General features: G+C 38.8%; 1 protein-coding gene across 1 annotated transcript in view; it reads left to right on the top strand.

The window, feature by feature from the left end:
• SMURF1 (SMAD specific E3 ubiquitin protein ligase 1) overlaps positions 1 to 13,922 on the top strand; it is a 2,072,011-nt gene that overhangs the window by 1,263,612 nt on the left and 794,477 nt on the right. The gene's annotated exons all lie outside the window — the stretch shown is intronic.

The raw sequence follows: 13,922 nt of genomic DNA on the forward strand, positions 1-13,922 counted from the left end.
CCGAAGCAGAAGCAGTTTGCAAGTGCCGGTCGGCCGACACCTGAGATTTTCGATGTGAATTTCAGTCCGAAGACTTCAATAAAGCTAAGTACCCCGTTGGGGAACATTTTCTTGCCTCAGTCTGATATCAGAAAAAGTTAACAATTGCATTTCTTGTGGGAGGCAAATACCTCATAAGGACTTCCATTCCTATTGTATTCCTTGCCTAGGCCCAGACCACGACGTCACAGGTTGTTGGTTTTGCGCTAGGTTTAATAAACGCACTATCAAACGCCGTTTTGACTTTGCATGACATTACTTTGGTAGGAAATTTATTTATATCATGCTTTCGGAGCAGCCGACGACCACAATTCATAAAAAAACGCAAGGATAAGGACAGGCAGCCTAGGAATAAGCCAGACCCCGAGGCCTCAGCTGGGCCTGTCGCCGGTTCTCCGGTTTTCCGTGAGGCGCCTACGCAGCCCCTGACGACCACAGAGCTGGAACCCCAGACAGCTGCCGACTCCCAAGCGGAGTCTACTAGGCCGACGCAGCCATCTACCGACACCGGACCAGAATTACACACCGGTGCAGAGGAAACACCTTTGGTTGCAAAAGGTGTCTTCAGACCGACTACACCCACCATTAAATCTTATGCTAAGCTTAAAACTCCTTTAAAACCTACAGGTTAAGGCCCCATGCCTAAGAAACAGATGCTTAAGATGGCTAAAGATTTAATTACCCTTATCAGGGGTTCCCATCCCCCTCCTGACAAAAGAACAAGACAAGAGGAGGATTATGCATCCTCTGACCAGGTTTCTCTCTCCTCAGATTCTTCTGAGGAACAGGATTACACTTTTCCACCTTATGAGGATTCTGATGCTGAAGACTCTATTCCCTCAGCATCTCCCCCTGAAGACTACTCCTTTGGGGAAACATTACATACCATGAGGGAACATTTCCACTGGGAAGGCCAGGATTACTCAGATTCTAAGAAAAGGCTCCGAGAGTTCCTTTTATTACCCCAGCACAGACCTCTTGCTATCCCTCTTGTTTTAGATATTGTGGATGATGTCTACTTGGAGTCTAATTTAAATCCAGACTCTCTACCTCCTGCTCCAGCCAAACCAGACAGATACTACAGAGTACCTGACTCACACAAATTCCTTTATAAAAGCCCTGTAGCTGACACAGAGACCATATCCCAGGGTCCTAAGGGAGCGAAAGCTTCTATGGCAAAAAATCCTGTGCCCCCTGAAAGAGATTCCAGAGCCCTAGATAGATGGGGAAAGAAAATATACACCTCTGCGACTCTGGCTATGAGAGCATTAAATTGCCAGTTTCACATGTTGAAATATCAACAATTCCTGATGTCTCAGTTAAAACAAAATATTAGCACACATTCAGAACAGCCTGAATTCAAGGAAATGCAGGATCTATTGCATGCAGCTGAGCAGGTGGGCAAGCATACTTTACAATGCAGATTTGATTCACTGGAAGCTTCCTGTAGAGCAGTTGTTACTGGCTCTGTCATTTGGAGACATGCTTGGTTAAAAGAGCAAACCCTCCCTGACCATGTTAAAGCAAAATTATTAGATGCACCTTTACAACAGGATGTATTATTTGGTGTCAAAGCAGAAGAGGTTTTAAAGAAAATGGAGGATAAGGCTAAATCTATGCAAACGGTCAAGGATTTCTTGCAGGTACAACCCCCTCGCTTTAGCAGAAATTGGCCAACAAAAAATTGGTCCTTTCCAGCTTCAGACAGATCACAGAGGGGCAAATACAGACGCCCAAGGGGCAGAGGTCAGTCACAGGGCCCATACAAACCTCGCCAATGGGGTTCGGCTACCCAGAAAGGAGGAGAAGACAGGCCCCAAATTAGCGGAAGGCAGACACAATGACTCCATCCTCAAACTACCAAGCAAATCTCTCCTGGCAACACCCTTGGGAGGAAAACTAGCATTTTTTTGCAGACAACTGGCACATCATCACAAAAGACAAATGGGTTCTAAACATTGTCTCTCAAGGATACAGATTCCACTTTCATACCTTACCAAGGATCAAAGGAATGCCAAACCTGCCACCAAATCAGTGGGCAGAGGCACAAAAACAAATTACAGCTCTCATGAACATGAGAGCCATTCAACAGGTACCTACACAGGAGCAAGGACAAGGATTTTACTCAAGACTCTTCCTAGTTCCAAGAAAGGACAAAGCATGGAGACCCATTCTGGATCTTTCAATTCTGAACACCTATCTGCAAGTACCAAAATTCAAGATGCTAACACTACAGCAGCTTCTTCCCATGCTGGGCAGGAATGCTTGGCTAGTCACTTTGGACCTCAAGGAGGCATACCTGCATGTCCCTATCAGACAAAATTGCAGAAGATACCTCCTCTTCATTGCAGGTTCAACACATTATCAATTCCCTGCACTGCCCTTTGGCTTATCTACTGAGCCCAGGGTCTTCACAAAATGCCTGGCACCAGTAATTCCTTACTGCAGACAAAGAGGAATTAAAATATACCCATACCTGGATGACTGTCTTATTCAGGCAGAAAGCAAGAACATTCTTTTACAGCATCTGGCATTTGTCAAACACCTTCTAAGTTGCCTAGGGTACACAGTAAACGAAAATAAATCAAAACTAGTGCCCTCACAAGACATAATATTCCTGGGTGCCAGCTTGAATACAACCGCCCAGATGGCTTATCTCATGCCAGACAAACGACAGCTGTTTCAATATTTCAAAATAATGGCAACAAAGACCCAACTCCCTGCAAGAAAAATTCTGCAGGCCTTGGGATTCATGGCATCTTGCATACTACTAATACCATTTGCAAAACTGCATATGAGGAAATTACAATGGTACCTGAAAAGTGTATGGACTCAGCACAGCCACAGCTTGGAAACAATGATTCCACTCATTCCCTGTCTTCAACAGGAGTTTTTATGGTGGGCACAGGCATGTCACCTCAACAAAGGTCAGCCTTTCACCTTACCCACAGCCAGGCAAACTATGACAACAGATGCATCGGACTACGCCTGGGGAGCACACATGGCAGGGCAGTGCATTCAGGGCAAATGGGCTACAGATCAGAGACACCTGCATATCAATCAAAAAGAAATGCTAGCAGTGCAGAATGCCCTAACAGCTTTCAAGGACCCTTCTACACCCAGGACAACTACTAATAAGGACAGACTGTGCAGGCAAGCAATGTCCTTGTGGAACACTGCACTGTCTTACCAGGTTCAATTATAAGCACAATTCCTGCCAGGAAAGAAAAACACATTGGCAGATGACCTAAGCAGAAACATCATGGATCCACACGAATGGAAACCAGACCCACAAGTATTTGCAATGATAGCTCAAAAATGGGGACGCCCAGACATAGATCTGTTTGCAAGCCCCCACAACCACGAACTTCAAAAATTTTGCACAAGGACCTTCCATCCACTAGCTTGGAAAGTGGACGCCCTCTCAGTCTGTTGGAAAACATTAACAGTGTATGCCTTCCCTCCACTGCCTCTTCTAGCAAAGGTACTGCTGAAGGTCAGATTAGAGAGGCCACAAATAATTCTCGTTGCACCAGACTGGCCACGCCAACATTGGTATCCAATTTTAAGGAACATGGCCCAGGGCCCACCATGGATTTTGCCACAAATTCCTCACCTGCTCACCCAGCGAGACAATCTGATTCTACACAGCCAGCTCAAGACTTTAAACATGGCTGCATGGCAAATTACCTAAACAACCAGCCAACACCTTTATCCAAAGCTGTTATGGATGTCATTCTGGAGGCCAGGAGGCCCAGCACCAGGAAAACCAATTCAGACAAATGGAAAAGATTTTGCGCCTAGAACCAGGCTAAAGGCCTAAATCCCCTGGAGCCAAACATTCCTCGGATTCTACAGTATTTAACTGAGATGTTACACAAAGGACTTTCCTTTTCATCTATTATGATCCACGCCTCAGCAATTTCAGCTCATTACAGCACGGATCCTCCTTTATTTTCACATCCACTCCTAAGACAGTACCTCAGAGGGGCTAAGAACTTAAGACTGCCAAGGAGAGCTCCAACACCTACTTGGGATCTCAACTGTGTCCTGGAAAAGCTTACACTGCCGCCCTTTGAACCAGCTTTTTCAACTGACTTAAAATTTCTTTCATGGAAAACTGCCATACTACTAGCAATAACCTCAGCTAGAAGAGTCTCAGAGCTACAGGCACTAATGGCAGTGGAACCTTTCCTCATTTTGGATCAAAACAGAGTTTCTCAACGAACTAATCCTTCCTTTATGCCAAAGGTGGTATCCAGTGTGGCCCTAAACCAAACCGTTCACTTGCCCACTTTCTTCCCAAATCCCCAGAACAAAGGAGAAAGACTCCTGCACTCTTTGGACATTCACAGGCAATTACGTTACTACTTGGATAAAACTAAGGTTTTCAGAAAAACTGACCAGCTCTTTGTAGCCTATGCTACATGATCACAAGGAAAAGCTATCTCAAAACAGACCATTTCTAAATGGATAGGACGTTGCATACGTTTCTGCTACACACATCATGGGAAACCAGTACCTGCTAACATTAGGTCCCACTCCACCAGGGCTATAGCTACATCAGCAGCCTTTCTTAGGGGAGTGCCAGCCAAGGATATTCTGGAAGCTCCTACTTGGAGTTCAGTGCACACCTTCACCAAACACCATCACTTACCTCTTTACTCTAAGACTAGAGCTGGTTTTGCCACTGCAGTTTTGCAGGGCCTACTAGCTTCTTCTAACCCTATTTGACTCCACCTCCCCTCCTTAGCTTTGGGATTCAACCCAAGTGTGATGACTGCAGCAGGGTAACACGATGAACATAGTACAGTTTTGTACCTACCATAAATATAGATGTTCGAGTGTTCACCCTGCTGCAGTCCAGGTTACCCTCCCTCCATCCCCTCTGAACTAGCTGAACTTATCTCTACCACTTTAATCCTATACTACCTCTGTGGTGTATTTTCTGGTGCCTAAGGGTTTTGTTTTATTTTTTTATATAGCCATATGTGTGTATATTTATATATATATATATATATATATATATATATATATATATATAGCCTACCTTTTGGGGGCACCTGACATCTGGGGCAAGAAAAACTGAAGAAAATGGTGTCGGATGCCTCTTATATGCCCCTGGCGCACTGACGTCAGGGAAGAAGCGACAGCAACCGACGCCGGACCAAGACTTTGGAATTCGGGCTGACTGTGGAATTCGGGCTGACTGCGGGACCGCCTGAAAGCAGGATAACCCAAGTGTGATGACTGCAGCAGGGTGAACACTCGAACACCGACATTTATGGTAGGTACAAAACTGTACTTTTCATTTACTCCAGCTTTACATAAATTGCTCAGTTCCTTCCTTCCCTACTTCACTTTTCCTGAACATGATTTTGCGTGTGTTCTCACCAGTTCCATTTATTGCTATGTAATGTGCTCATTCTGCTGTCTAAAGATTTTTTCAGCTATTTGGTCTCTTACAATACTTAGTATGTCAAATACAGTTGGTTTAGATTTTGATTTCCATTTTGTAGTAATTGCTTTTTTGACACCTGATAGAATTAAACTCAGTTAGGCCTATTTGGTTTCTATGTCCCAGCTCAAAAGAATCATTTGCTCCCTCATTATTTCTGAAAGAGTGTTGTAGGCAATTATTAAAATCTGCCAGCTCATTACACTCCCCAAAACAGATACCTTTTCTTCCTTATCACACCATTTGCTATCTGTCTGAAGAAAAATTATTTGAAGTCTGCTTGGGGTGTAAAATGCCTATCCAAACACTTCAGTCAAAAATCCTAAACCTTTTAGACTTTATTGCATACTTGGGAGATGCACAAATGTCCTTACATTGTTCCCTTGTAAATTGCTTTTCCATTCTCTCTTTTCTCAGTCTTTTCTACCCTCCTTTGGTTGATTCCTATAGCTGTCATGTAATATTTTATATTCCGTACTAATTTTCACCTTTTCCACAGCATCTTTTATTCTAGATTCAACTAAACCTCTACCAGAACAAGTTTTTCACTTAGGAATCCCCTATTTTTCTCTTTGCCTGTCCCCTATATCAATTCCTGTGGCAGAAGGCAGTTTCTAACCTGCCATTATAACTTTATGGCCTCATCCCACTATATTACTTTTCCCTTTGCCTTGGTTTCTTTGCCAGTTTTCTCCAGTAAATTCCAACCCCATCTTACCTATTTTCTGTTCTCTGTACTTGCAGTCATCTCTGTTAACAAAATATCCCTTCTCCATTTACATGTTGGCTTAGTATTGAGAATATTTTCTGTGACTTTATGAATGTAATATTTTGTATGGTTATTCTCTAAGGATCTACATCCAGAAACTCACTCTTTCCTTATTTCTTGACTCTACTCCACTCCATCATCATCCCTTTCCACTTGGAATTTTTACCTTTTACTTGTGGTATGTATTTGAGCTTTAACTTCATAGCTCTAAAATATCCATTCAAATCAGGTAGTCCTAAACCACCTTGTTCTTTTGTGAGCATCAGTTTATTTCACTTAAATCTTGCCATCTTCCCCTCATTGATTTTATATATATATATATATATATATATATATATATATATATATAAAACCAAACAACTGAGCTGATGGGCGTGTAAAGGCAAATGCGTACTACAAGACAAACCAACTGCCAAGTTACATATAGTCCCAGAAATCAATCTCCGTGATCCAAAAGCTTACGAACTGTTTTCAACCTCCGTAATCCAAAAAATACTTAAAGGCTGCTTACAATAGTTCCAAAGCAAGAACGAAAACCATGCGGTTCAAAAAACGTTTAATTGTGAGCGCTTTCACGGCTGAAACAAGCCGCTTCTTCAGACAAACAACAAAGCGCTGTTAGAGCGCCAAATTTAAAACAATTTCAACAACAGATACCTCCTCCCAATTTCCGGGTTTACTACCCGGAGACATTTAAAGTGACAGTGCCATATAGCTACAAATCAATCACTTACTTAAAGCATAAGGGCATAATTAACTCTATACATAGAAACACTCAGTTAAAAACACAAAAACTAGAACATCAAACATTATGCACATTGCCAGTAACATTCTAAATCATATCATCATTGTAAACATTTCAATCTATATACTCAAATGGAAATTGAACAAGTTCAGTCCAAAAACCATGAGATCACAAAAACTAGCATGGCAAATTATAATAATATGAACAACTACAGTTCCATAACCTATATCTATATACTTATATCTAATTAATTGAAAGTTAAAATTATATATACAAGTGTAAACTTATATGAACGTATTTATAAATAAATACATATTTCTATGCATATATTTAATGAATATCAAATGCATAAGTAAATATCAACTAATATTATAACTCATATTTACAAAAAATATAAACTAATAGCAATATATATATATATAATATACTCATTCCATATATGAATGTATGAACCTATAAAAACAGATAATATAAAAATGTGTGCATAATATGCACTGCCACATAATGAAATGTAGCGATAAAATATGGCACATATAAATAACTCACTAATAATACTTAATGGAAATATTGTATGCATATATAAAAAATTTTTTGCCTATAGTAAATATGGATATACAACAAATAATGGAGAAAATTGTATAAATAAAAATAGTAAAAAGGACATGTCATTTAAACATCTTAATCCATCCTGTATACAGTAACCAATGCTCAAAATACAAATCAAATATATGCATAGAAATATGTATTTATTTATAAATACGTTCATATAAGTTTACACTTGTATATATAATTTTAACTTTCAATTAACTAGATACAAGTATATAGATATAGGTTATGGAACTGTATTTGTTTATACAATTATAATTTGCCGTGCTAGCCTTAGTGATGTCATGGTTTTTGAACTGAACTTGTTCAATTTCCATTTGAGTATCTAGATTGAAATGTTTACAATGATGAAATGTTTTAGAATGTTATTGGCAATGTGTATAATGTTTGATGTTCTAGATATTGTGTTTTTAACTGAGTGTTTTTATGCATAGAGCAAGTTATGCCCTTATGCTTTAAATAAGTGATTAATTTGTAGCAATATGGCACTGTCACTTTAAATATCTCCGGGTAGCAAACCCGGAAATTGGGAGGAGGTATCTGTTGTTGAAATTATTTTAAATTTGGCGCTTTAACAGCGCTTCGTTGTTTGTCTGAAGAAGCGGCTTGTTTCAGCCGTGAAAGCGCTCACAATTAAACGTTTTTTGAACCGCATGGTTTTCGTTTTTGCTTTGGAACTATTGTAAGCAGCCTTTAAGTATTTTTTGGATTACGGAGGTTGAAAACAGTTCGTAAGCTTTTGGATCACGGAGATTGATTTCTGGGACTATATGTAACTTGGCAGTTGGTTTGTCTTGTAGTACGCATTTGCCTTTACACGCCCATCAGCTCAGTTGTTTGGTTTTGTGGATTCTGTGCATTTTCGGGACTTGGGGGTTTCTACAATATATATATATATATATATATATATATATATATATATATATATATATATATATATATCCCTGACCTGTATATAAAACTGAAGGGACTAAACACATTTTCACTGCTTATATCTTGCTATCCATATCCATAAATGAGCTTCCACTGTCTCAGTTTTTGTATTATCTTTTGTTTAGTCTCATCCCATATATCTTTAATTATTATAAAACAAGTCTTTTTAATCCATACTCCTAAATAGTTCATCTTATTGTGCTTCCATAAATATCGGTATTGCTGAACCAATTCGTGTGTGGGTACAAAATTTATGGCTATAGTCTTTGTTTTATCTTCATTAAATTTATATTTTATTTATTTTTCTTTCTTTATTTTATTTTACATTTGTTGACCGGGATTGTCCAACTGAGCTGAAGAGCCCTTTTTCAGCAGAGGCCCGGGGAGAAAAGCTCCAACATATTATACAATTTTCATTGTAAATTAGCATTAAACAGCAATGTTGCAGGATTATTACAAGGCATTAAGTAGCAATACAATGTTATACAGTGTCAATAATCAGGAGTATAGCATAACTATTTCAAGATGTATAAAAAGAAATATGTCGTTAAGATGAGTATAGTTTTTGGGGTAAGTATTTAAAAAAAAACAGTTTTATCATGATGTAGTTGCATGAAGGCAAGACAATTACAATAGAAAGTTTCTCTGAGGCAATTTGCTTAATAGATTGTAGAAGACAGTAGAAAGAGTAGTCAAGGAAGATTAGAGGGGGAAAGTGAGAAGAGTGAGTTAAGGGTAGAAAGTAGATTAAGGTATGAGAAGTAGGGGATGTTGAGGGAGAGTACAGTGGCAGGACCAGTGACTTTTAAAGTGCTCTTTGGTGGCTGTCCTAAATTGTTTAGGATGTGTAAGGGTCCTGATTTCTAGTGGGAGCCTATTCCAGGCAATAGTGGGATGATAGCTGTACATGTTGCGTCCAAATTTAGACTTGGGTTGCAGATTTGTAGTAGGTCTTGGTTAGAGCTTCAAAGAGGTCTGGAGGGAGAATAATGGGAGATGTGAGTGGATAGTGCTGGGCAGTAGGAAGGCTGGTATAGGATAGAATGGATGATCTGGAGCTGAGAGAGAAGAAGCTAGTGGGATATATTCTGAAAAGACTTGAAACTGTCTCTATGTTCCATAACATCAAAAAGGCTATTTCTAGATTTATGAAGTACAAAATAATACCTGCAAATAAAGCCACTTTTCTTGATTACCATACCAGCTCTATCCTTGAATCCCTTATTTTCTTTGCCAGTGGCATCTAAATGTAAAGCAAATAACAAAGAGGAAAGATGACACCCCTGCCTAGTTCCACTGTTCAGACACGACTCATCTGAGAAGAGCCCTCCCACTTTAATTCTTGCCACCGACCCTTCATATATTAACCTTATTTTTATATCAGAGAATACAAATGCTTCCATTGCTGTACTGTTGAATCTCAGCTTGCTGTGTCGAATGGGTTTTCTGCTTCAACACCCATCAAGAACAGTGGTATTTTTTTTACTTTCTGTTTCCCTTTGGATCATCATTGTTTTATTAATATTATCAAATGTATGCTTCCCTTCCACAAAACCACATTGATCTGTCTCTGTCAGCTTTGTAACACTGTTGTCATTCTTTTAAGTAGTTTAGGCATAAATACTTTGTAAACATGGTTTAAAATTAAAGTGGGTCTGTATGAAGCTGGGTTTGACTGGTCTTTATCCTCTTCGGATGATAGTCACCACAGCTTTCTTCCGAGATACTGGTGCTTCCCTTCCTTTTAAAATATCGTTAAACAAAATCTTCCAGATCCTTATCACTTTCTTCCCTCCTCCTTCAACAGGAATTCCATTTTTTCCTGGTATTACCATTTTATCTTATCTCCTCCTGTCTTAACTTTGTTATTAATATCTTAATCCTCTAACCTTGGCATAATTGAATCTTCCGTAACTGTTTCATTTGTGATCCTTCTTGGTTTCCACATTCTTCTTGCTTTATACAAGTGTTCATAAAACTTCCAAAGTATCTCTAATTTTGCCAACCTTTCTAAATAATTCCTGTTACTACTTAACAGTGCCTCTTTCCCTTTTATTTCTGCCCTATTTTTCAACTCCACTTCCATTTTATCCCACTCGTTAGCTATCCCTTCTGAAGAAATTTCAAATTTCTCTATTGATTCTCTAATAATTTCCACTATCCATTCTTTGTATTGCTCTCTTTAACAGGTAGGTGAAAAATTTTCAAAGTCTCATTTTTACTTAACCCAGCATTTGTATCATGCTTTTTATGGGTGCATGATCTGAAATTGTTTTTGGATGTGTGAAGTTTTCAATTAAATGCACATGATCTTGTGAAATATAAGTTGTATCCTGTGTAGCCCAGTTGGTGCATCTTTGAGGATAATATGTGAATTCTTTGAGTTCCTACTACTGTCGTCACATCTTTCATACCAAATGTTTTTCAGAAATATACCATCTTTTGTTACAGTTTCCCTACTTACTAGTTTACCCTTATATATCCTCATTATTGCAAATCAAATTCCATTCCTCACCTAAAAGTAATATTTCCTGCTAAAAGCTTATTTCTCCCAAAGTTTTGTTAAGGCCTGTAATAGCAGTTTTTGGTGGATTGTAAATGCATGAAAAACAACCAGGAACCAAAAAATAAAAATACAAAATAACCACAGAACCAATGTAAATCACTCGCATATTTAATTCATACAAAACATTAGCTTTTTCATTACAAAAGTAAGGACTTTATCAGATAACATACCACCAAGAAATGCAGTCATTAATAGCTTATTGCAAATAGTCACATGTATCGGACCACCCCTGAAGTCCTTACTTTTGGGACAAAAGTGCTAATGTTTTGTATGAATTAAATATCCAAGCCATTTTTTAACGGTTGTGTGGTTATTTTGGATTGTAAATGCATGCCAGCCTAATCCCCTTCCCTTGCCAATAACTTCTTAATACCACAAATAATCCTTTTTTCCCTTTCTGTCACAATTAGATCCCTTCTAGCAGTCGGTATTACTCCCATTTTCCTTTGTCCGCGATGTTCTGTTGAGTATCCATCCTGAAATCCTTTCTTTGTCAAATTTGCATGCTCATTTCTTTCCAGGTGCGTCTCCTGCAGCATTGCCATTTGCAGTCTGCATTTCTTAATATAATTCAATATTCTCTTCTTTTTGTCTGTTTCTGTAAGGCCATTTACACTGCAGCATAACATGGAAAGAATAGCCATTCTGTTAAAAAGCTATTGTTCTCACCTATCGTGCATGACAGTTTTTTTTAATGTATATTTCCAACTTTTGTCTTACATGCACACACTTTGTTAGACTGATTTTTTTTTTTATATGGTTGTTCTTTCTTTTCTCCATTTGAACTGATGTTGAGGTTGACATAATGGTTGAAGTGTTTACTTTGCAGACAAAAGGTGCAGGGTTTGATTCTCAAATATGATAGATTGTTAGGCTTAAAATAGCCTACAAGGTCAGTTAGCCTAATACCAACCTATTTTTTCAAGACTTTTTGCTATTCTTAAAACCCTCAAACAAAAAGCTAAGTACATTTTAAGAACACCACCATATTAACTTTGAATAAGCACACAAAACTATGTACATTTTCAGAAAATTGTTATAGTGAGGAAAGGGCACTGGGGTAAAATCAATGATTGCAAAGTCATTCCCAGTGAAACAATTGGCCCACAGCATAAACCACTGATTGCCTAAATCATCTACAAGCAGTGGATAGGGAAGGCTCTAAGGTTAATAGAGATCAGGTTGAAGACGTGGAAGTTGACTGGAGAGAAAGTACAACAGTTCAAGGAATTACTCAGGATTCTAGCACACCAAAAAGAGGAGGGAATAGGTGGAGTTGAAGAATGCCAGCACCTCAGAACAGCACTTATGAGGACTACATAACTGATACGTGGCTAAGCCAGGTATGGAGATAAGGTACATAAGGAAAGCTGTTGGTGGAATGCAGAAGTTTGGGATGTCATCAAAAGAAAGGGGAAGTGCAGAAAAAAGTGAGTTAGAAAAGGCCAACCACGCTAGGAAGGAATACTTGTTGGTTAACTAAGAAGCTATGAAAGGAGTTGCTATAGCAAATAATAGGACATTGGAGGCACTCTACCAGCTTCTGGAAAATGACTCTGTAGGTGGCACAAAGAAACTATATCAGGTTACAAGGCCAAGACAGAAAGATAAAGAAGATGGTCAGATGCCCTTCATAAGGGATGCCAGGAACAACCAGTACTACTATATGGTACAGAACCCTGGGCAGTAAAGGCAGAGCAGATGAGGAAGCTAGAAGTGATGGAAACAAAGTTTCTGAAAATGATGGTAGGATGCACACTGTGGGACAGACGAAGAAATGACATAAGAACAGAAGCCAAAGTAGATCCAATTGCAGAAAAGATCAAAGGAACAAATTACAATGGTTTGTACACAAACAGAAAACAGTCTGGTGAAGATTTTGGACAAACAGGAAGAAGGTAAGAGGAAACAAGGATGTCAAGCAAAGAGGTGGATGGATTGTGTATGAGAAGTTCTGAGACAGTAGAAGGCACGAGTATGGCATTGATTCGAGAGATGGCAACAGTTAACATGGTACCTTGACCCTATGTAGAAAAATGGGGAGAAAAGGGTTGATGATTTGATGTGCCCTTGAAATGAACAAATCCTGCTGTGGAATAGCAGTCATGTTGCTTATTTGCACTTCTATAAAATATATTCTGTTCTTTCCAACTTCTCTGGTAGAGCAGAAAATCTTGGGTTTTCCCTGTGTACTATGTTCTCTAACATTTTTTTTTAAACAGCTCTTCTTAAGCAGTCTCGTACTCAGCCAGCCTTTTCTTCATTTCAATTTTTTATTTTTTTGCAGTTTTATCACTTCATCTGAATAGCGGTTTAAAACTATTTCCATTTTGTTATTTGAGTCGATAATACTCCTCCATTGTTTCATTTATTTCAATCAGCTCTGAGCACACTTGATTTATTTTTTCCACAAGGTTACTTTAAGCCATGTATTGTACCAAAGTTGGAATTTGAACATTTTTTTTCCAGACAGCTACAGGAATCTTCCCAGCCAGTATTTTCTCTTCACTTTTTCTGGGTGATTTTCTTTCAGTTCTCTAAATGCCTTCTTTGGTGGCTTCCAGGCAGAGTACCTACTAGCCAATAACTGAATTTTACCCAAAATGACAATTTCAGTGACTCTCTTTCCATATTATATACATTCACCTGAAAGTAAGCGGTTGACCAGCATGCATCCATCTTGGAATTCTGTACATGATTTTTACACAATGTGTGTAGGGCCGAAATAGTGTTAGAGATATTCCTGGGTACATCATCTGACATTTTCCAATGAGGTGAGGTCTGAAATGTTACATTTAGGTTTAAA

The sequence above is a fragment of the Protopterus annectens genome, chromosome 12.part0 (assembly GCF_019279795.1).
Source record: "Protopterus annectens isolate FY-2018-M chromosome 12.part0, PAN1.0, whole genome shotgun sequence".
In the NCBI taxonomy this organism is placed as follows: domain Eukaryota; kingdom Metazoa; phylum Chordata; order Ceratodontiformes; family Protopteridae; genus Protopterus; species Protopterus annectens.